This window comes from Pollicipes pollicipes, unplaced genomic scaffold (genome assembly GCF_011947565.3).
Source record: "Pollicipes pollicipes isolate AB1234 unplaced genomic scaffold, Ppol_2.1 Scaffold_2555;HRSCAF=2994_pilon_pilon_pilon, whole genome shotgun sequence".
Taxonomy (NCBI): domain Eukaryota; kingdom Metazoa; phylum Arthropoda; class Thecostraca; order Pollicipedomorpha; family Pollicipedidae; genus Pollicipes; species Pollicipes pollicipes.
In genome coordinates this window covers 36,405,996-36,429,108 of record NW_023596136.1, presented here as the reverse complement: position 1 = coordinate 36,429,108, position 23,113 = coordinate 36,405,996, and the positions used below count along the sequence as shown (strand labels likewise).

At 45.0% G+C, this 23,113-nt stretch overlaps 1 long non-coding RNA gene across 1 annotated transcript; it reads left to right on the top strand.

Moving 5' to 3' along the window:
• Positions 1–14,860: 14,860 nt before the first annotated feature.
• LOC119102560 (uncharacterized) lies at positions 14,861–23,058 on the top strand. Its single transcript, XR_005094710.1, has 3 exons — positions 14,861–14,947; positions 16,004–16,123; positions 22,990–23,058. It is a non-coding gene; the product is annotated as an uncharacterized LOC119102560 (long non-coding RNA).
• The last annotated feature ends 55 nt before the right edge of the window (positions 23,059–23,113 follow it).

Here is a 23,113-nt window from a genome sequence, read left to right as displayed (position 1 = left end):
AACATGTAATGGTGACGTCATAACTGAAAACGCCCCCAACAAACAAACTCGCATTTATATTACATTAGCGCGTACCGTTTAAGCGTTTGACTAATCACAAGTATCGCTTGTTCACAAATGTATAACACTTACAACTCGACCATACCAGATGTACGAACACACGGGCGACGTGGCCGCGGCCGGTCGTGCGGGCAAGAAGACGAGCACCCTGCGGTCCGGTTCAGCGACGACCATCTCGTTAAGGCTAGTTTGACCTTTGCGGCTCGTTTGCTGGTCTGTTTCATCGGCCGCCACGGTGGTGTTGACGTGCGTACTATCTACGCACCCTGAAATACACACAACGGGTGCAGGAGATTCGCTTCCGAAGGCAGAGCGGAGTCGAGAGCTTCGCCTAAATCAAAGGACACAATCGTAGAACTCTGCATTCATCGTCTGGCGATCACTCGTATAAAATGCTCCCGAAGTGCGTCGGACATTTCTAGGCATAAAACCACTACGATGTACATTACCGGCTCACATGACGCTCAGAGCAATCCAAAACGTGATGCGGGTTGGGGCAGCCGGCAGATATGTGTCGTTCGCAGGACGTCATTTACCTACAACATCCGTAAGGTCCTGCATCAGAAAATGTTTGTCTGGACTTTCTGGACCTTTTTTCCGGTTGGCTTCGCCATGATGCCGACTGGTCAAGCCTGTATTGCCGCGCTTACGTGGTGGATGACGCGGCAAACAGCAGACTTTAACAGAACATGGCCGTTCGCAACAAGCAAATAACATCGAACGGTTGCGAAGAACCTGAAATTAAGGTTTCACTTTATTTTTTTCCAAACATTCTGCGCAGCCAGCAACGTACAGGCAAATCAAATGTTGTATTGGCTATTACGCGTGGCATGCCTTTTAATAGCCTGAAATTGTCATGCTCCAAGCATACGTTGCAGGTGCAGCGTGAAGAGTAGACCACACGCAGAATAAACGAGATGGCATTTTGACGAGTAGGTATATCTGACTGAAGGTTGCCGACAGTACCAGTCATGCATATGATATATCATATTAATCACACATAAGATCATGCGTATCGATTGCCAAGACATATGACAGTTACCTCAAGCATGATTATCAATCTGTCCTCACATATGACGGGATTGCTTTGGCCATATCACTAACATTAGCTCAATAAGCAACTGCTTGCGTGGTGGCAGTGCGCGGTTTTGCCGGGTGGGGATGGACCAGATCAGTGCCGAGTACACCTAAGATGGCTTCTACCGTCACAGCAGAGGTCCGGAAATGGATTCTGAAAACATTCGGAGGTTATGAGCAGTAGAATGCGGTTAATGTTCAAGAACATGCGAGTCTTAACCTGGAGAGCTGGTTTTAAGAACGTCACGTTACGCTTCTGATAGATGCAGCTGATGTTGGCACCCCTTCAGTCATCATGATATTATGTGCATCTAAAATTAAAATAATATTTCTATTGGGCGTCAGTCTGGCTCACGCGACAATAATGTAATGTAACCGGAATACTTGTCATGTGCTAAGGGTGTGGATATGGTCAGGAGGCTTAAAACGCATGTTTCGTCGAACAGAAAACGGAGAACGGTCAACACCCTAAGCGCTGAAGAAATATAAACGTACTAACCGGAATGACTCAGCCATTTCCTACAGCAGGTTGATCCGGTCTCGAAATGTCCCACGCCTCCGCTCTTGACCTTGGCGCCGGCTCCTCCATGACCACAACTGTCCATTCTGGACGATACAGAGCATTTTTTTTTTGTTTGACTTCAGCTTCGAGATTGGACTGTACTCTACTACCAAATCATTTGCGTTTATGACACCCGGCGGATGCTTGCTGAAGTGCGAGTAAAATCGTCCTTCAATATTTCCGTAAATAGTACAATTTTACGAACGGTTAGGTCAATAGCTACTGCTTACTTTATGCAACCGGATTCGAAGTAAAAGCTTGGAAAGTTACTCAAGATACAAGTACAAAAATCGCTAATAACAAAATATATTACCTACAACACACAACTGTGTACCAGATCTAAGGTTTTCTTGCATCCCCAGTTTCTTTGGTCTCACCATGCAAACACAACGGAAAGCCTGATAGACAACTTTACTTCACGTAATTTTTTTCCAAGATTTTTGACTTCTTCTAAATTGCATCACTCCCGAAATGCATGAGTGAAAAATTCAAGAAATGCCTTCTGACTGAAATTTTAGAGGCACGTGTTACCGCATGAACGCTCATGTTCACAGTTTAGTTAGTTGATTATATAGTTCATCAAATACCTAAATTAAAACATGTTGCTTCTTAGCTGCAAAGAAGTGCATAAATCGATGGCTGTGCCGGTATCAACACGCCCTAAAATAAAAAGCTCCAACCAGTCGCTGACGGTCCAAGGGTTCCAATGGGAACGCAATCTTCTGAGACCAGTGAGCTAGAATTGTTTTTGAACTAGGGAGGGAGTGAAAAATTCAATTCACAAAAGATGGGACTTAACAGCCAGTGACTGGTGCTTCAGCAAAAAGACATCTGTTTCAAGTTCACATGGGTGTAACATCTATATGGTATCTAATACAATATTTATATGATTAGATATTAGATATAATATATAAATATATATATATATATATATATATATATATTATCGGAAATTTTAGAAAATTTATTATAGCATATATACATATATATATATATATATATATATATATGATTCGTTATATTAGAAATATTAGATATACTATAATATCTAGCAAAATGTATGTGATATCTATATCTATATCTATAGGGCATGGGTGTAATATATATGTGAGAGAAACAAACCCGACAAAACTGTTTTGTTTCTTAACATCTTGGCCATTCCAGTGAAGCAGAGTACATTAAAGCATAGCAACTCATGACAGCGTAATGAGCATACAAAATTCAGTAACACCAATAATTTGATGCTGCACTTTGCATTTCACTTCCACGGCATTTTTACACAAAACAAAGCAAAGGAATCGAACTTCAAAATGACAGCAGAAAATTCAGCAAGGATAAAGCGCTCAAACAAAAATCCTTGGGCTCCTACACATCAGGTCATCACCATGTCGAGCACGACACATATACCTCTGGCTTCTGTTAAGATGGGGTCAGGAAAAACAAACATTTTGTGGCTGTTTCTTACAAAATACCAATGCTTATTTTCATGAAAGTAGCCTAACTATTCCTAACCTAAAGAGGCCTTACTTCATCTCATCCTGTCTAACCTGCTGGTATCACAGCGCAGCAGTTGTGAGTTCCTGATTCCTGCACAATTCCTATTGTCACTTGCCATGCACTTAACCAACTTAAACTAAATTGGAGTAGCCCATATGTTGAACGTCATCTCAACTCACCTATCTGTTGACAGTAGCACATATGATAAAACATGAGAAAGCTCATGTTTGGCTGGTTTAACTTGCCTATATATTAAATTCATTTGTGGATGGTTGTTGACATCAGACAAAGTTGACAACACACAAATAACACACTTAAAATCACTTTGAACAACTTATTCTGATTGCCATGATTAACCTCTGTCAAGGGCAACAATGGGTATGCTCAACAAAACAATCGCTCTTCTACAAAAGTAACATAACTTTTAGATGGCCATGCCAGTATTGCTGCTTGCATTTTCAGCTGCAGCAAAGGCATCTAGTGAAGCTTGTTAATTAATGTTTAATGACATAGTTTGAGATGTTGGCTTCACATTTTCAATGGAATGGTCTATTCGCTCAATGCTGATATTTACCTCATATTACATTTGCTATGGAGCTTAGAGCATTCAAGTATTCAAAATGTAGTGCATATATATAGTACGGTCATTTGCCAGTCAGCAAACCATGTCAGCTATGGAAAACATCTGGTTAAAGCTACCATGAGGGACCACTTCAAGAAATTTGGGACAAATAATTAAGAATATGGAGCAAAATGAGCCCGTTACATGCTTTGTGACATAGTTTGTCTTAGACAAAATTAGATGGATTAAAACAGCAAATAGCTAACTATGGTTACAAATCATGTGTTGAAAGCAGGTGAGGTAAGCAATTACTTGGTCCACAGTAGACTTACTGGCTTTTTCAGGGCACACTTCTTCCTGGTTTCCCAAAACAGAAGTCAGGACCACAATTTACACAGTTTGCTGACAGACAGTCATCCCACTCACCTCCCAAAAATAAATAGCAATCACTTCCACCAACCCGTGAGATCAAAATGCGAAACAAGTAAGAAGTGTGCATGATAAACATTTCCGTAGGGCAGAATTTCGCCACCAAACACTTATGTATGAGCTGCGTCAGAACAGTCAAGTCCCAAAGCTCTATATGGCAGCATGAGGATAGCCTTGCCAGGTAGCCTGGTGAGTTAGACGCTTGAAAGGCTTAGATTTATCATCATCGAGCACCGCCATGAACCAAAAATGGCTAACCGAGGGTTTAGCAGGGCAAAAATGGCAGTAAAAATAAGCTTCGTGCTTCAAATTGTCTCCTTCATTCCCTGTGAATTGTTCACTCTTGGGTGCAGATCAAACATGTTTGGGCGGCTGGCGAATTAATCCAATTTAGATACAAAATACGTGCAAGTTTGCAGCTGGAGCATCTTGCAGAGAAATTGGTCAACATTTTAAGCAACATATGGTAACTCTAAAGGCAATGAGAAAGTAAGGAGGAATAAAATGGTATCGCACACGTGTGACACCCAGAGAGACGTAGTTATATATATATATATATATATATATATATATATATATATATATATATATATATATATATATATATATATATATATATAAAGACTGATAACTTTTTGGAAAAGTTTTTATCAGCTGATTTGACTTCAAATCTGGTGAAATAAGTTTCTCAATTTGTGATCTTAATCATGTAAATTTTGTTTACAAGACATTTCTTGAATTTTTCACTGCTCCATTTCGGGAGTGATGCAATTCAGTCTTCAAGTTTCTTCGGGTAAATACCTGGAGCTAAATTATCTACCAGGCCTTGCTGGTATTTGCACCAAGCTATGCTTTCGTGGTGTGGTGGTAAGCCAAAAAAAATTGGGGATGCGTGAAAACCTTGCATTTGGCACACTGTCACCGATTGTGATGCATTTTGTAAACAAACCAAACCTAATGCGCGCAAGCGGCTTAAGTCGCTGGGGGGGGGGGGGGGGGGGGGTTCGGGTTTGAAGGTGCCTGGTGGCCTGGCCCTGTGCATACATAGACATGATTCAGATTTAGGTGAGGCAGGACATAGCCATAGGTGTCCAGGTTCTGTGGAGCCTCGTTTATGCTTGGTGGTTTTAAGTGAGCTCGGTTTTGTATGACATCGGAAAGGCTCAGAAAGGGAAAGATGGGTTTGGCATGCGCGATTGGACAATGCCAGGCAGGAATGAAAAATTCACATGAAATATGGGAAAAGAAGTGAAAAATTCCTCCTCATAGGGTGTTGCTTTCCATCCAAAGTCGGCAGTTCTAGGACACTGCCTGAGACGCATGTTTTGTTCAGACCATAGCTCCAAAACTCACCATAAATTCAGTCCATGGCCATTGACAGGTCAGGGACGATAAAGCGTTATGAAGTTTGCGGCCAAGTCTAACAAGTCCTACAAAATTCCACGACTTACTCACTTTTTTCTTCCTTTTGCCTGAGGTAATGATTTGCCCGACAATTTGAGTCTCAACACGCGATCGTGTGGGCAGGGGTCAATTTGACAACCCCTCCTCCCCCGCCCGAAGGTTTTTCTTGAATGTTTTCCAAACGGCCAGCAAATAGAGGATAGTTTGCCATTGAAAATTTGGATGTGCCTTGTAATTTCACTGGCTTACGGCAGGTCAAAGTCAGGACATGGAATCGACGGAGACGATTTCTTCGGAATCGTTTAACCGGATGCAACAAGGGAGTTTTATGCAAAGTTACACGTCTCTAATAGAATTTCCTAAGCTACACAACGATTGAATTCATAAATTGCATTGGCCTTGGGTCAGGTAAGGTCAGACCAAGGATAAAACCAGCCTGTGTCTAACTCTGGAGCTGGCTGTAGAAGGTGGTTCCTGGTGCTCATTTTGAATAAATTGATTGATAAAAGGATCCATATCACGCATCTTACATGAACCTCTTACAGGTCATAATAAGCCACTGGCCTAACATAATCCAGGTCAACATTTAGGTTTAGGAACACACTACCTGGCATAATCCTCTACGTTCATTCAAATACACAAATAAAATAATTCTTGCATGATTTTGATCCCCATGTCTTTCAAAATGTCAAACAAGGTCCCTGACTACACATGAGCACCAGTGACCTTTTGCTTGGATCAGGGTACTAGGTTTACGGTAGTTGCATGAAAAGGTGTGGGACACTTTGGGCACCAGTCTGGTTTTGAGCTTGTTTGAAGCTATTTGACTCGGAGGTCACGACTTAAGAATCCCAGATTTTGACGCACATGAGTTCACGTACAGAACAACGCCCCAAATACTTTGCATTACTCCAGCGCGACATCAGTTCACACCAATCCAATTTTAAATGTACAGCAGCACATCTCGAGAGCTCGCTTAAGCTTACTAGGCTGTCAAAAGCTGTTCTCTCGCGTTCGATTACGCGGGCACACGTTGGTGGAAGATTAGTCGATGAGCTTCGGATTAATGTGAACAAACGCCTTGAGTCCAAATTTCTGAACGCATGTGGACAGCGACAGGCGAGTTCCCACCTATCCACCCTCACACCTTAGGTGCGGAAACTCCCTGAGCTGTCTCCTATAAAATACCCGCGAACAGCCATCTGTCTCATCACTCAGAAAATGACGGCGCTACGCGGGGCACCTGAAATATACATGGCTTGATTCCGTGACTGCTTGAATTAGACCGCGGAGCAAACCGACTGCGATGCAGGTGGGGTGAATTTAGGCTGGTGTTATTAGTAAATTAAGGATGAGTTCATTGCAATTCTTATGGGAGCGATGGTCGATTTTAAGTGTTTTATACTTGCATAAGGTTTTGTGCTGAAACAGCCATTTTGGAGATCGTTCGGTGCAGATCACAGCCCGGCCCCTAAGACCTAATATCCTCTAGTTTCTGAGCTACATGCCCAAGAGGATGTGCGGACTATCTGAAGACCGTTAAAACATACATGAAGCTACATTCACCTCATACGAATCCTGTCACCCAACACGCCTTATGGCGATCAAGGCCATAGGTAATATTGTCGTCAAGCCGTTCAGATCCTGTGTCCCTGAGCACGCTTTCCAAATGCTATGGATGTCAGTTGACTCCCCATCAACGTTAAGCGAATTGTTTTAACTCTCAATCACAAATCGCTTTTCGTGCTACATCACATAGAAATACATTTTTCTAGTTATTTCGGAAATAAGACATGTAATGGAATAACTTAGAAGCAATGTTCCAAACTTGCAGATATTGAAGCAGGCTTTGGACATGGTGAAATAACATCACTGCAATATGCCAACGTTTCCTGGTGCCGTGGAAAGCTTGCATGACATTGGTGTGCTGCCAAACTAGCTATCGCTGCGCTCATTTGAAGTACACCAGATCCGCACAGAGATGACAGCACAGAACTGGCAGTGCCCACTAATCCAAATATTGTTGTGTGCTCGTGTTACGTGCTATCATGATGTTTTATATTTATCCGTCAGGTCATTTTAATATTGTATTAACAGCCCCGCTGATGGCTCTTACTTGAGAGAGAATGCTACATATTCCAATACATTGAAGCAAGCATCAGATATGATCAAAGCAAGCCCACTTACAAATATTGGTATGCTTTTAGAAAAGACTGCTTTAGACGACACAATCTCTCTGGTAAGTCAATATCCTACTAGACGCGCCATTGTTTGATTACGTTATTGCGCCTTGCAAAACATTGATTAAGAGCCAATTGACTGCGTCGAATGGCCTTCAGGATGGCTATTCCAGTTCAAAACCACATTCAAACACGGAACACACTCTGTAAAGAAAGGGTTCCTCATGTCTGGAACATTGTGTTTGTGTTCTACACTTCTGGAACGCTCCCTGTGAAGGGAGTGTTCCACATTTCTGTGGGGTTTTGAGCTGAAATAGCCATCTTGAAGATTATTTGATGCAATACGCTGCCCAGCTCTCTAAAGGGAATGTTCCACATTTGAAGATATTGAGATAAGCATTAGATATGACGGGAAAACCTCACTTGTAACTATTGGTAAGCTTTCAAGATTCAAAGTCACCCTAAGTAGCAAACTTTTGAAGTTTGTAAAAATGCGCCCATTACGTCATTGTTTGATGGGCTCATGGAAGGGTTTTGTGACGACAGCAATACCTGGCAGCATCCGGCAGCCAGACCTAAAGGATATTTCGAAACGCACGAAAGTTGACGCCAGCAAGCCATTCCCGTCGCGGGCGCTGTGCTGGGCGGCGGATTAATGAATGGATTGTTTGTGGATGTTTTGTCTTGGCACTGGTTGTGAGACAAGCTTTGGTGGGCTGGTTGACATATGGAACGTAGCAATTGCCAGCTTTTAGGGCAGATTATTAATATCAAAGCACGATGTGCTGTGAAGACTGTCATGAATCTGGTACCGAAGCCTGCCAAGGACTGTTGACAATGTGAATACTGTATTGTCGAATTATCATTGCCTGCAGTGCCGTGGTCCTGACATTTATATCACGTGATGTGTACAGTAGTTGCTCCCTTTATTTGTAACTGGAAATGCAGCTGCATGCAAAAATGAATAAATCTGTAACTTTGATATGAATTGATTGCCAAAACTTTGTTATTTCTTTGGTAAAGATGGTAAAGTTGAGTTGCCAATTTTTTTTGTTTTCAGAATTATTTATGCAACCACTAGTGAGCCCTGATATAACCGATGTGGTGCAGCAGCACTATCGCTGTTGATAGTCCTTTGGCGCTATTAAATATGTTGTTACCAGTCATGCATAAATTACAAGCTGTTATCTCATTGGTTTGGCGTAGGGTAGCCAACCAATGTGATACATTGTGTAATGGCGCAGGTTAACAGTGTCATTATGGCACTACCTCAGTGCTGTATCGTGGCATGACACAATGAGCAGTGAAATGGTTTTTTGTATTCTAATCCCTGCTGCTTTCAAAATAAATTCCATCATCAAAAGACGGGTCAAGCATGCATTCTTGTATTAACTCTGCATCTGACATACGACTGAATCATTTTCAGCCAAGCACACAACCAATAAGTGACATCCCTTGCTCAGCCTGTTTTGGAAATCCACAAGGCATGGGCGACAAAGATGCAGACATGTCTTCTGCTTCCACAGCCATGCAACATACTGCAGCCATCAGGTTGCTTCACTCAAATATGCTGTTCACGCAAGTAATAGCACATGAATAACAAGAAAATATTACACGGGAAATGATACTGAAAGCCCGTTGACCTTTCACAACTCTGGAGACATGACAAGTGCATGTAGTTATGGTTAAATTGGCGAAATGCAAGGAAGTGGTAAAGCCGCTGATGCGCACAAGGCTCATGATAAAAATTGTATTAAGTGCTATCCAAGAAACCAACAGCAATACCTCTCCGCCTTTCTCAGCACCCAGTATCTCACAAGTTGCAGTGACTATGACATTGATAACTCACAGGCAGTGCATGCCTGCATATAAAGTTCATAATTCTTAAGGGAAAGACAATTCTGCAAAGCTGTATCATGCAAGCTTATACCAAGTATGTGTACTAACGAGCTGCGCAGAGCAGCTCCTACTGCCAACATGAATTGCAAATAAAATGGCACGCAATGGATTAATTCCATGCTGTAATGCTTCAATAGGTTCAAAATGCTGGCAAGGCCATCATGAAGTAGCAAATTGCCTTTACACACCCCGGCAACATAGGTGCTGGTGCTTCTTTCAGTTTACGAGCATCACCACCTCGTCCTGTTCAAACGCGAACATAGACAGGGGCAGGTATCGATAGATCATATTTTATCGGGAGTCAGTAGCTTAAAAGAATACAAAAAAACAATATCCTCTCTCTCAGAAGTACAACACTCGCACGCACATTTCCCATCACATCAAGATCAATAGAAGCCACTGTCACGCACCATCAGTGATCACACCCATTTCAAGCCCCTGCTTCACACTCTTTTATGAAATATGTGTGATTCCACACTTGCACAGATCGCGGGACCAGCAAATTGCAGGTTTTCTCACAATTTCCGCACAGGTTTCCAGTCACAACACCGGATTTCACCCTGGGCTCCCTTCCAAACGAAATCCCGACGGGGGTTCATGGTAATGCAGCTCAAGAGGTTGTACTTGAAGAACACAATATTTTTGTTCAAGGTTTAAATTTTGCGTGCAATATGCGTTAAATATTTGGCAAAATGTATACATAAAATTACTGTTATCTTTCCCTAATTTTACATTGCCTTACTGACCCAAAAACCTGTGCAAGATTTTTTGCTTTGGAGCACAAGGCGCTAAACGAGCTGTCCATAGGAAATACGTGAGTAGAAAAAGAAAAAAAACACCAGCAGGAGAAAAAGGACAGAGCTGCCGTCGCGTCTTCTTTTCAAAACATTCGGGAGAGCGCCATTCTTTTTTCGGTGACGTATTTTTGGCACACAGTGGCCTTCTTTTTATAACTTTGGCCCATGACCTAGATATATGGAAAAATACCCCGTTGACAAGGAATGCCGCACAACCCGAAAGTGCTCGCGCTTGCGTTCGCGACACGCATTCAGCAGAGAAATCTTACTTGCAGCCAATTGCCTTCCGCAGATTATATCACATGTGCTGCATCATTGCTTTTGCGAATGTATCAACGACCATGCTGTTTTTGACCATAAGCAGAAAGCAGTCAATAATATCACGGCGATCGTATGGCATCTCTATGACATCATCATTTCGGAGGTGGCTTTGAAATAGTCCCTCGAGAAACCTTTTGCCACTTTGCGGGCGTGTAACTTAGAAACGAGAGGACTTTGGATCTTAAAAAGGGCATGACCGTGAAATGCATCAGAAGGTCCTTAACATGGCTATTTCAGTTCAAAGCCCCATATGACGATGGAACATTTCCTTTAAAGACCTAAAACCCTTTAGTTTTTGAGTCACACGCCCACGAAAAGGCACATACTTTTTCAAGGTCACCTAGGCATCGACGCTATTATAATGCTCCTCAAATCCTCCCATTCCATTGGCCATGTAGCGATCAAGGACAAGAAAGTCTAATTGTTGGGCCAATTTTGCATAGCTGTAGACAACTGAGTAGCTAATTGTTCTATATAAAATAACTGAATGCACCTTGGAAGGTCGTTGACCTACGGCAAGCCAAAGTCAGGTTACAACTCAATCGAAGTCAATTTCTAGTGAATTGTTCAATCTGATGCAACAACGGAGTTTTAGCCAAGGACGTACAAATATGAGATACCTTTTAGGCAACACAATGATTGAATGAACACATTCGATCGACCTAAGGTCAGGTATAAAGGGCAGCCCGGGGTCAAAACCGACCTGTTTTTTACTTTAGGGTTACTGCATGCGGTAATTTCTGATGCCCATTTCGTGGTTTTTGGCAACAGGAGCCGCATTATACATCTTCCATAGACTTGTAGAGGTCAGAATAGGTCACTGAACTAAAATGGCCCAAGTCAACATCCTGGTTTTAGAAACATACTGCTTAACGCAATATTTGCGGCTTATTCATATTCAAAACTCAAAGCGGACTTGTACGATTTTAGTCACATGACCATCGAAAGGTTAAAACAAGGCCACTGGTCATAAATGAGCATGTGACCTTTTGCTCAGAGCACGTATCTAGGTTCTGAGGACACTTTGGATGCCAACCTGGATTTTGGCTTTGTTTAACCTTGTTTGATCGAAGGCCATACCCTAAGAAACTTAAACTTTGACCCAAGTAAGTTCACGTACAGGCCAACACACCCGGTGAGTCTAGTGTCTCCAGCTCTCTTAGTTTCTGAGATTGCGGGGGGTCAAGTTTACCGCCACGCCACCCGAGCGAAGGGTATTCAACCGGCCACCCGGGCGCGTGTTAAGTAAGTTTATTACATCATGTCTGGTGCTTGCTTCATTATCTTCATTATCTATTACATTTCCTGTAATAGCCATGTAAGAACTAAGTGTGTGGAAAGTATCATGGTGTCTGTAGTGCGCGACGCCACCATGGTATGGTCGGTACTCCAGGAATGTGATATGCTTCAAGGATCGCTGGAAGCGTTCTCGACGGGTGCTTGGACAGCGCGTGGAGAGACGTCTTGCTGGAGGACGGAGATGCATCCCGGCCGTGCCTTTGCTCGGACGACCCGCAGTCTGGTCTAGTTGTGGAGAGCTTTGGTGTGTGCGCTGTTGGAGACGAGAAGAGGGCGTTCCATCTGTTCGTTCCGCCCCAGTGCGTCTTCGCCCGGAAGTGATCAGCAAAAACAGTCAGTGGTGGTATTCAATGAACGGACCGTATGTGAGATTCGGCAGTCTCCAGGACGCCTGAAGAAAATCCAGGAGCTGTTGAAAAGGCTCGTTTAGTGGACGACACATCTGATGTACCAGTCGGGTTTGCCTGCGCCAACAGTGCGGGTCATGGGTGCATCATCATCTAGATTAACGCTGCTGCGGGCCACCGGCACGGCCCTTCGTATTTTTGTTGGGTGACAGCGGGTCGACCGAGGTTAGCTGTCATATGTTCAGCTATAGTGTTTAAGGTTTCTTGTGATCTGTGCGAGGTTGGTGATGTCGATCAGTCTGTTTAATTGTCACAGCTGATCTCGCAGCTCAGATGTTCAGAAGGCCAGGTCGCTTAAGTCCTTTTTTGTCATGTTTTCAGTGATTTTTCTCAGTCAGTCTGGCGAGTTTCACCAAGTTTTCATTTGTTGTGAAGGCTGGTTGACCCTGTGGCTGACGTGGTCGGTTTGCTGATGCCGGGCAGCTTGGTGAGGCCCGCGTGGCCGGCTGACGCCAGCTGATCTGGTGTGCAGGGATGATTTGAAGTCTCGAACCTGACCTGACTTGAGGTTCGGCTCTGTGGTCCATGTGCTTTGTTCACTGATGTTGGATAGCTGAGTCAGCTTATGACTGATCTTCAGTAGTTTGAGCGTTTTATATGTCAAAATACACTCCAATCCGTCCACATTTTGTGTGTTCGATGAAAATGAATACGCACTGTACAGGTGTGACGGTCCGTTGACCACATGCATTTAGGGAATGCGAGGTGTACAAACGCGACTCCATTTACAGAACGTTTCAATCTCAGGGCATCATCAGCAGGTCAAATGAATACCCACCATAGTGTCAAAAGATTCTTGTAAAGGGATATGACGCCACTCCTTAAAACGACACCGCGCAGGAATGCAGTTTGACCGGCCCTGCACTGGGGGTTTTGGGGGCGCAATTTTTTCGGTGTCAAAAGACTTCTTGATTATTCCCCAAAGGTGTTTACACCACTCCCTGAAGCGAACACCGTGCAGGGATGTGATTTTGTTGACCTTGCACATGGGTTTTTAGCGTTTTTTTTCAGTGTAGCGGTCTCACAATCTAAACGTAAAGGACGAAGGCAAGAAGCAGATCAGGACAGCTTAATGTACTGGGTACATTCTCCTCGAAACATTAATACCAATACTACTATGACCACCTTTATGTTTGTATGCCTCCGTCACAATAGTTTTTCTCAGTTGGACTTGTGATTTCAAATCATAAAGGGGCGCTAACACATCGGAATAAGTTGGTGTGTTATAAACCTATGATATCTTCTTAACACATGATGCAGTCTAAATCATACACCTTGTTGAAATTGCTAACTGGTTCTGTCCCAGCATAAGGCTTGGAGCATAACGATGGTGATTTGAACCACACGCCAAGTTCATTGACGTCACAAATTACTCGACGGTAAAACATCTGTTCATATGCTCATAGCCAACAAGGCAACAAAAAGTGTCCAGCCAGGTCGCGTAGCAATGACAGATCACGCCGCCCAGCGTCGCTTTCTGAGATAATTCCAGTGTATCTAAAATGATTGATAATTCGCGGCTTACCAGTAGTTCGTTGCATCCAAGTGCCACCTGCCACTTGCAATCCATTCCAAAAGCTGTATTAAGCACGACCACGGTTTCAACACTACGGACAGGTATCTGTTGCTTTTTAAAGTTCTGAATCTCACCTTGAAACTTGCAATCACTTTAGCCGCATCGTGCATGCCTTTCGTGCTGTAGCAACCATTCTCCTTCCCACGCGTTGGCAGACTTTGAACTTGTTTTTCTATCGATAAAGCTGAAGCGACACATTACATAGCACAACACGACATTGTGCCCCACGGCTGGCACATGATATGGCAAGTCTCAAAGCGTTTTGCTATGCTGGTTGGTTAGGTTTTCAAACTTTTTTCTGCTGCGCTTGAAACGCGTCCGTCAAATTCGCTATATCGCCTCCTTCACGCTGCCTATGGGTCTGTCTTGTAAGCCAAAGCAAATTCAATAGGGCTGTCTCGTGTAAACGACTCGGAGGATGCCCTAAGTCGGGTACACTCATAACACAACTAATTAGTTGACAGGTGTCAGCCGTTTGAATGAGTTGTTGGTGCCAAAACAAGTTGTAGGTTGTTTGACGTGTTGTTAAGCTTTTTTCTTCTTCTAAATTCATCAAATTCTCTTTTGTCGTGATAAGTAGAAATTAAAACTGTCTCACAAGGAGGGCCTTCCACGTGTTCCTCTCTCACTAACGTTGCAGGCTAGCAGGCGTGTTTGTGCATCCCTACTGCACACACCTCCGCGCCGCCATCCGGCGCATCACCTTGTGTAAGTCGGACACTGGGCCGCCCGGGGCCGCACATGGCAGCGCCGCCACCGTCGCGACGCCTCACTCGCGATGCAGCGCTCTCTCAGTCCTACTGCGCGGCCGGTCGGAGGCGCGCATCGCCCGCAGTAGGAAGGGTGGAGACGGGCTACGACAGAAGCTCGCTCGAGGGTACGTGAGACTTCAGGCCGTGCGGGAAGGGAGAAGCATTTCACAGGAGAGACGCAGATGGTCTTTGTGGTGGTGGCACGTTAGGCACGTGATGTGCCATTTTAACATGGCTTGCCGTTCAAGTGACGTGGACATTTTGAGGATTGCCCACATGCAGGTTCGTTGTTGGTCATTGCGCAAGTTTTGTCGGCGGTGGCCAGTGTCAAAAGTTGCGTATTTGCGAATTGACGTTAAGCGATAGCATTCGCCGTACGACTGTAGTGAGTTGGTTTTTCGCATAGTGCCTCAGTTACCCGTTGTGCGGGCTCGAGGCGATGTCCACCTAAATGAGCCGTTTAAACGGTGATTTTGCGTAAGGGCAAGGTTGACCGACGATATTTTTGAGAGATATCTCCTTCGGATTTTTTGAAGCATAAATCCAAATGTTCCTCTTGAACCTCAAGGCGCCGGCAAAAACCTTGCGCACGCCACGGAGAAAATCAGTTTAGCATAAATTTACGTAGGTAGCGTTAGCTAGAGTGGAATAAGTACATCATCAAACTTCGCGTCCCTGTGATCAGTAAGACACCGCGCACGGTATGTGACGACCAGGAGGGGGGAGGGAGGGGGGGCGACAGTCTCGAGAGTTGTCAGGGATCATGTAGATGGTACCATGTTTCATGTTTTCCTCGCGTGCTACTTTTGCATTTGAATGCGGGGCATTGTCACAGATTGGTTCCGGTGCCTGCAAACCTCACATTTTGCCATGTTGTGCCAGCGATCTCCAGCGCTGGCACTGCGGATCATGTATTGTTTATTTTGCATCATGACCAGTAGGCTTTGACAACGATCATAACATTCACATGTAACATGCAGAGTCCGATATAAGGGAGGCCTCGCAACGTTCGAGAGAATGGAACGAGTTGCGCTGGTTCGTTTGGAACCGAGCACTATCGGGTTCTCAAATAATCTTTACTTGTCAGATTTCTGTGTCCAAAATTCGTTTCTACTGCTTCCTAATTGGCCATGTCAGGGATTCAGGGAGGCGACTTGTTGACACTTGTCATTCTTCGGCAGTGCTGTCTCCGACCGCAGCAGCGTCGCCTGTGCCATGAACAAGCCTGGGCCAGGGATAGTGCGAGTGCTGTTGGTGGCGGCCATCGTTTTGTCCACCTTCACCTTGGTTTCCCACCGTTGGTGAGTGGGTAGCAAGGTCTGGGAGTGGCGTAGACTCCCGACTCGGCGCCGTCATACGTACTCATACGTACTCCTCCGGACTCTGAGCATGTACTCATCTGACGGCAATCAGTAATGTTGTGAGCTCACCATGATATATTTGGTTGCGCGTTAGCCGCCGGCTGTGAGCGGCCGCCATCTGTTCATCTGGGCTGCTCGGCGGTGCCGACGAACAGATTGCCGCAAGCGAAGTCACGCCGCGCATGCGCTGGCGTTTTTGCGCGTCGCAAAAACGCCAGCCGTGGGGTCGAAGTGACCGACGTCCCACGGACTCCTCGCGATTACAGGCACCGAAAGGAAGTGCGGCGGCGGAGTTTCCGCTCGTGTTAAATGCACATCGACGTGCGTCCACCTCCTGTAGACAGCCGTAGCGCGCTACAACCAACTGCCAAGGCAGGCTCCAAATTGGACACGATCATATTTCCGCGAACTCTGCGTCCCTGGCGAGGTGTTGTGCGCTTTCGAAAATAATACGCTGCGTTTGATAGGACGCCATAAGCACAAACGCATAATTAGTTTTCAGCTCGTGTTAGCTGGCAAAGTCGAGAATCCAGTCCGGTCCCAACCCGTGTTTTGGTGGAGATTTCTGATCCGGTCCGATCCGTCCCGCGGATGTAGCCACGATCCGGTCCGATCCGTCCCGCGGATGTAGCCACGATCCGGTCCGATCCGTCCCGCGGATGTAGTCACGATCCGGTCCGATCCGTCCCGCGAATGTAGCCACGATCCGGTCCGATCCGTCCCGCGAATGTAGCCACGATCCGGTCCGATCCGTCCCGCGGATGTAGCCACGATCCGGTCCGATCCGTCCCGCGGATGTAGCCACGATCCGGTCCGATCCGTCCCGCGGATGTAGCCACGATCCGCGGATTGAAGCAGTCCGTGAGGTGCCCTACCGGGTAGAAGCCGGAAAAATCCGTAAAAGCACCTAAAAGCTCTGTTTGGTGTTAGAAAGAGTGCGCTAAGCCATTGGAAATGAAAAGAGAGCGTGAGATGTTCCGTCGAATCATTTAAAACCTCGTTCCTTCACCTTTTGTTGTTGATCGAGGTGTAAGGCCGTGTTGACTGCTAAGGTCACTCTGCTTTTAAAATGTTTCTTCAGTGTATTGGGCTCAAAATACAAACGTAGTTACATCTTACAGTGGCATCTGGCCTCTTTTCACGTTAACCAAATTAAAAGAGAATGATGAAACGGAGAAAATTGTGCCTCCTCGAATTTAGATGAGGGATATCAGGGGATTTTTTTGTGAGTGGGGTCCCACCATCCGGGGTCCCTTTGTCAACCCTGTGCTTCCCCGCAAGACCCTGATTGCGCCCCTCGGACCTCTGTGTACCACAGGTGGGCCGACTTAGATGGTCAGGCTCTTTTGCCCACGGATGACCCCCTGGTCATATAGGAGTTCATGGGCGGCAGGGTTTCCCTTAGCTGTTCAGGGACCCCACTGGCGGCCCGCAAAGGGTCCCCACCGATCATAAATGGATATCTCTGCTTACTCAGGAGCCCTTCTAGCCCATAAGTGCTCATCTGACGACTCAGGGCCCTCCGGCCCGTTCAACGGCCGTTTGGTCACCAGCGTTTTTAGTTGTGCGCTCGTGACCTTCTAGACATCCGGAGTCTTCTTAGCTGTTTAGGGCGCTTTTAGCCGCTACTACCGCCCAAGAACGGCTGTTCGTGGGCCCTTTTCATTGTTCGTGGGTCGTTCCGACCGTTCATGAGCCCTCTGGACGCCCAATGCTCGAAATAAACACGGAAGGACCTCTTTCTTTTTAGTGCCCTTCTTGCCGCCCAGGGGCCTGTCTAGCCAATGATGGCCACTCTGCCTCCGACAACTGATATGCCTCTCTGGTCGCCCACGGGCCCACTGGACGCTCAGGGCATGGCTGGAGATTCCGCAATGCCCTAGTCTCATTCACCTCCCCGAAAAACCTCATGGGCGGTTCCTTTGAGCCTGGGGCTTAGAGTAGTCCGAAGCGGGGTCTGGAAATACAAGACGGGGTCAGTTGGATCCAGGATGCCCAATAAGAAACTCTTTCGGAGCAGGCAGTACCATAGCTCCCTTTGCTGAAATGCATGACTACGATAAGACTGGATGCCTGGGTTGACCTGGAGAATCTGGGAACGGTCATAGACTACTTGGTATGTGGCATGAGCCCCTTGGACGTGCTGATGATACCCGTGCACAATTTAGCTGTACTTTGTGAAGTTTGGACGTAATTTTGTTTTCCGAAACGGTGCTGCTGATGAAGACGTTTTTACACAAAATTTCTGCGAATCTCGCGCATGAAAAATGCCGCTGATGTGTTTTGCGCTTGGTGGAAAAGGTTTTACTTTGCGATCACTTTACTTTTACTTACTTTCTACTTCTCGTTTGAATACTTTGCGTTTTCAGCCTGAGTTGTTTGGGTTGGCAATGAGTTTCAAAAAAGCGTAGCAGGTGGTCAGTTTCTTTCAGCCATATAAGTGGCGCCAAAATATGAATGGGTCCCATCAGCATTTCAGTCATGGTTACGCCGATTAAAGCGGAAACACATGCCAGTATGTTTTCAACCGGCCACAGACGCTGGAGTGAAAAAAGATCGCCTTTGATACGTCAAAATAGATAACGAAAGACGGGGTGAGTTTCAGCATGAAAGAGTAACGGTGTTGGCTGGTTGTTTTGGACTGCAGGTTATTCGGTTGTGACCAATCAGTGGAATAGTGCATCGGATAATCTTTCCAAAGGGGACACATGCTTAAGCTTCAGCCAAAATGTCGTACACCTTCGGCTGGTCAAAAGGAGGGAAAAGGTTTCCAACTGCCACCGGGTCTGTGTGCCAATTGTTCGCGAAAATTTCGTTACTGTTCTTTTAAAAAAAACCGATAGCGGTGGGCCAAAATGAGGTGGTCCAAAACTAGCGTGGTCTAAAATTAGGGGAGTAGGCCCTCGTATGCTTGACTGGGTCATCGGCTTCTCCCCTCCCCCACCCCCACCCCCACATCCGCACACTTTTCAAGAGCGATGTGGAAATCGCTCTCGTGTAACACTTCTGGAACACGCTCCGTGTAACAATGTTTTAGGGTTTAGGATGTAAGGATGCCCATTTCTGCAGTAATTTTTCGTAAACGGGGTAAAATAATCAAGATCTACTAGAAGGTCAAAGACTTAAGTTGCAACGAGTCACCAAAAGCACCTCTATTGATCGATATGTGGCGTTCGTTGTGTTCTAGTACTCATGGTGAGAATGGCGCTACAAGCACCTGCGTGTGTTAATATGTCATATTCCTTGATGAAGCAAAGTGTCCTAGAATAGCCGGCTTTAACTGTAAAGCAGCACCCTATGAGAAGGAATTTTTCACTCCTTTTCGCCACACTTAATGTGAATTTTTTATTCCTACCTGCTATTGTTTTTCCACACATACCAAACCCATATTTCCCTTTCAGGGATTTTAAGATGTCATCCAAAGCCGAGCTCACTGCAAACCATCAAGCATGAACAAGGCTCCACAGAACCTGGACACCATGGCCATATCCTATGGCCATATCCTACATCTGTATCATGCCTATGTATGCGCAGAGCACGGACGCAGGGGACCGTCAACCCCGAGAGCCCCGACGCTCCCAGCCGCTTGCTTGCATCGAGTTTGGTTTGCTTCCGAAATGCATCGCAATTTACAGCTGTGTGCCAACTGCGAAGCATTCGCGCACCCACGATTTTTTGGGTCGCGCCAGACAGACACCGCCAGAAAGCGGTGTCTGTAGCCTGGTAGGTAATTTTACCCCACGTATTTTTTTACCCGAAGAAAGTTGACTTCCAAATTACACAACTCCCGAAATGTGGAAGTGGAAAATTCAAGAAATACCTTCTAAATGAAATATAGAAGCTGAACATTACCGTTTCAGTGGTCATTTCACAGGCTTTTTAGCCAAATGAGTTGACAAAACAATTTGACCAAAAATGATGTCTTTATATTCATTTACTGATTTTTGCTTTTCTTGGTGCCATGCGAACGTCATACAACTTCATTTTTCCTTCATTTCCTATTTCCTTTCAATACGCCGTCTATCGCTTAAAATTTTGACTAATTTCTCTACAAACTGGTTCAACTGCAAACCTGCTCATTTTTCATACATGAATTAGATTAAGTCGCCAGCCGCCCAAACATGCTTCATGTGCACCCAGGAGTGAATAATTCATAGGAAGTGAAGGAGACAATTTGAAGCACGCAGCTCATTTCTACTGCCATTTTTGCCTTGTTAAACTCCCATTTTGCCGTTTATTGGTTCATGGCGCGGCTCAATAATGATGAATCTAAGACATTCCAGTTTCACTGCCTCACCACGCTACAATATCCTGTCGTACATAGCTTTGGGACAGACTTGGCGCAGCTAATACAGAAGTGTTTGGTAACGAAAGTTTGCCCTTCGTAATTGCGTTTTCTCATGCGAACCTCCTCTTACTTATTTTGAATTTCAATTTTTTAGGTTGCTGGGCATGATGGATACTTATATTTTGTGGGTGGGTTGGATGACCCTGTCTCTCAGCAAACCAATTGTGGAGGAGCAGCAAGAATCAAGCCCTTAAAAAGCCAGTAAGTTTATCCTGTGGAGCACCTAATTGCTAACTTTTGCCGTAAGCTGTTTTCAATACATCATTTGTGACTAGATTTGGCCACTTTCCCTTTGACCCATCGCGTTTTGTCCATAAGACAGATTATGATACCACAACCCATGAAATTTAACTAGTTTGCTCCATTCTCTTGATTATTTGTCTCGGGGTTGTTGAAGCGGTCCCTCATGTCTGCTTGAACAAGATGTTGGCTATGGTTGCGTTGGTCTGACTGGCAAATGACTGCACTGTAGATACGCGCTATATTTCCGAACACGGGAACACTTTAAGCTGCATTGCAATTACAAGGTGAGGTAGATATCAGTTTTGAGCAAATAGCCAGACCATCTCATTTTAAATGCGGACCCAATATCTCAAAATTGAAGTATTTAAATATGAATAATAAAACCTAACTAGATGCTTTTGCTACAGCTGAAAAGACAAAACTGGTTTGTGGTCATCTTTAAGTTATGTTACGTTTGGAGGAGAGAGATTGTTTTGTGGAGCATACCCAATGTTGTCCATGACAGAGGCTAACCATGACAAACATAATAAGTTGTTCAAAGTGATCGGAGGGGTTTTGATTTGTGTGTTGTCAACTTCGTCTGGTGTCAAAAAGCCGACACAAATTAATTGAACCAAAATGCAAGTTGAAACCAACCAAAAATAAGCTTTATCATGTTTGTATCACAAGTGTTGCTGTCAGTAAATAGGTGAGGTGAATTGAGAGGATGCTCAAGATGTGTGCTACTCTAGGTTAGTTTAAGTTGGTTAATTCTGTGGCGAGCGGCAGTAGGAATTTTGCAGGAATCAGTGACTCACAAATTCTTTTTTGATACAAATAGGTAAGGCATGACGAGATGAGGTGAGGATTCGTTAGGCTAGGCATAATTCAGTTACTTTCCTGGAAATAAGCAGTGGTATTTTGCAAGAAACAGCGACATCATATTTCCATTTCCTGACTCCATCTTATCAGAAACCAGAGGCATGTCTGTTGTTTGTTTGCGTAAGTGATGTGTTCATGTGCGGAAGTCTAAGACTCTTTTGTTTGAATGCTTTATGATTGTTGAATTTTTGGTTGTTGTTTTTGTTGCTGAATCCCTTTGCTTGTGTTGTGCTAAAAATCCTGTGGAAGTGAAGTGCAAAGTGCAGCATCAAAACATTGCTGCTACATAGTTGTTGGTGCTCGCCACACTTTTTTACTTCATCACATTGCTTTCCTTTAACTTATTCTGTTTCATTTTAATGACCTAAGATGTTAAAAAACAAAAAACTTTTTGTCATGTCTATGATATTACGTCCATGCTAACGCCAAATGTGTCTCTTTGTTTGCTGGAGCACCTCTCACTGACTAACAAGTTTCAACTATTGTAAATTGAATTTTTTACTCCTGTACGGTTTTTTGCGATGGAACTTTTCACTGACACCCTAGTTCAAAAACGATTCTAGCTCACTGTGCAGACATGAATTGCATATACCACAGGTGCACTATATAAAACGCCTCTCACAGGGCTGGGTACGTAGGTCTGATCTCAAGTTTCGACGAGGCAGACGCCGATGTGGCCATCTCAGTACCAATGCCGCGATGCGTCATGCCTTCAGTCTTCTTACCTTCTACTGGAGAGGGAAATCTTCGTCTTTTCTTGTTTCCGTTCGCATCGTCTCCTCGCGAAACGTAATGGATAACACCACTCTGCCAGAACGTGATATTCTAGCTCACAAATCATGTGTCTGGAGTACGCGTGAATACGCGTTTTTGCGAATGATATTTTTTGCTGCATGTCTATTTGAGGTTTGCATGGATATTATCCCGCCAAGTTATACTGCTGCAATTTGTACAAGGTCTAACTAATTGAGTGGTCTTGCGTGCAGAGGTACGCGCCGTTGTTGCCGGTCCTATAATGTATGTCACATTTTTTACGTGGCCGAAATTCATGATTGAGAAAGCCCCAATTGAACTGCAGTTTACGAACTGGTGTGTTTGTGACGTCAGCCAGAAGACAAACTGTTGGCTGATTGCACAACGATGGCGAGCGGAGCCTTCTATACTGAGCTTAGCCGTCTGCTGTTCTCCTCTACCGTAACACGTAATGGCGCATTACGCACGAACTTTCGAGTATGTGTGGCCTCAACTAAAAACGAAACTGACAAAGCGTAGCCCGCCGAAAGGGTAGCGATTTGTGTTATCAAAAGAGAGAGGTAGGTGCCGCTGCTGATGGGGGCACTGTCTGGGCCTGCAGGCACACCTTGGACTACCGGACGTTGGTCTCAGCCTTGCCGTCGATGGTGTCGGCGCCCGCCGCCGTGCCGCTGGCGGCGTCGGTGTCGGCGCCCGCCGCCCCGCCGCCGGGGCTGCCGCCGGGG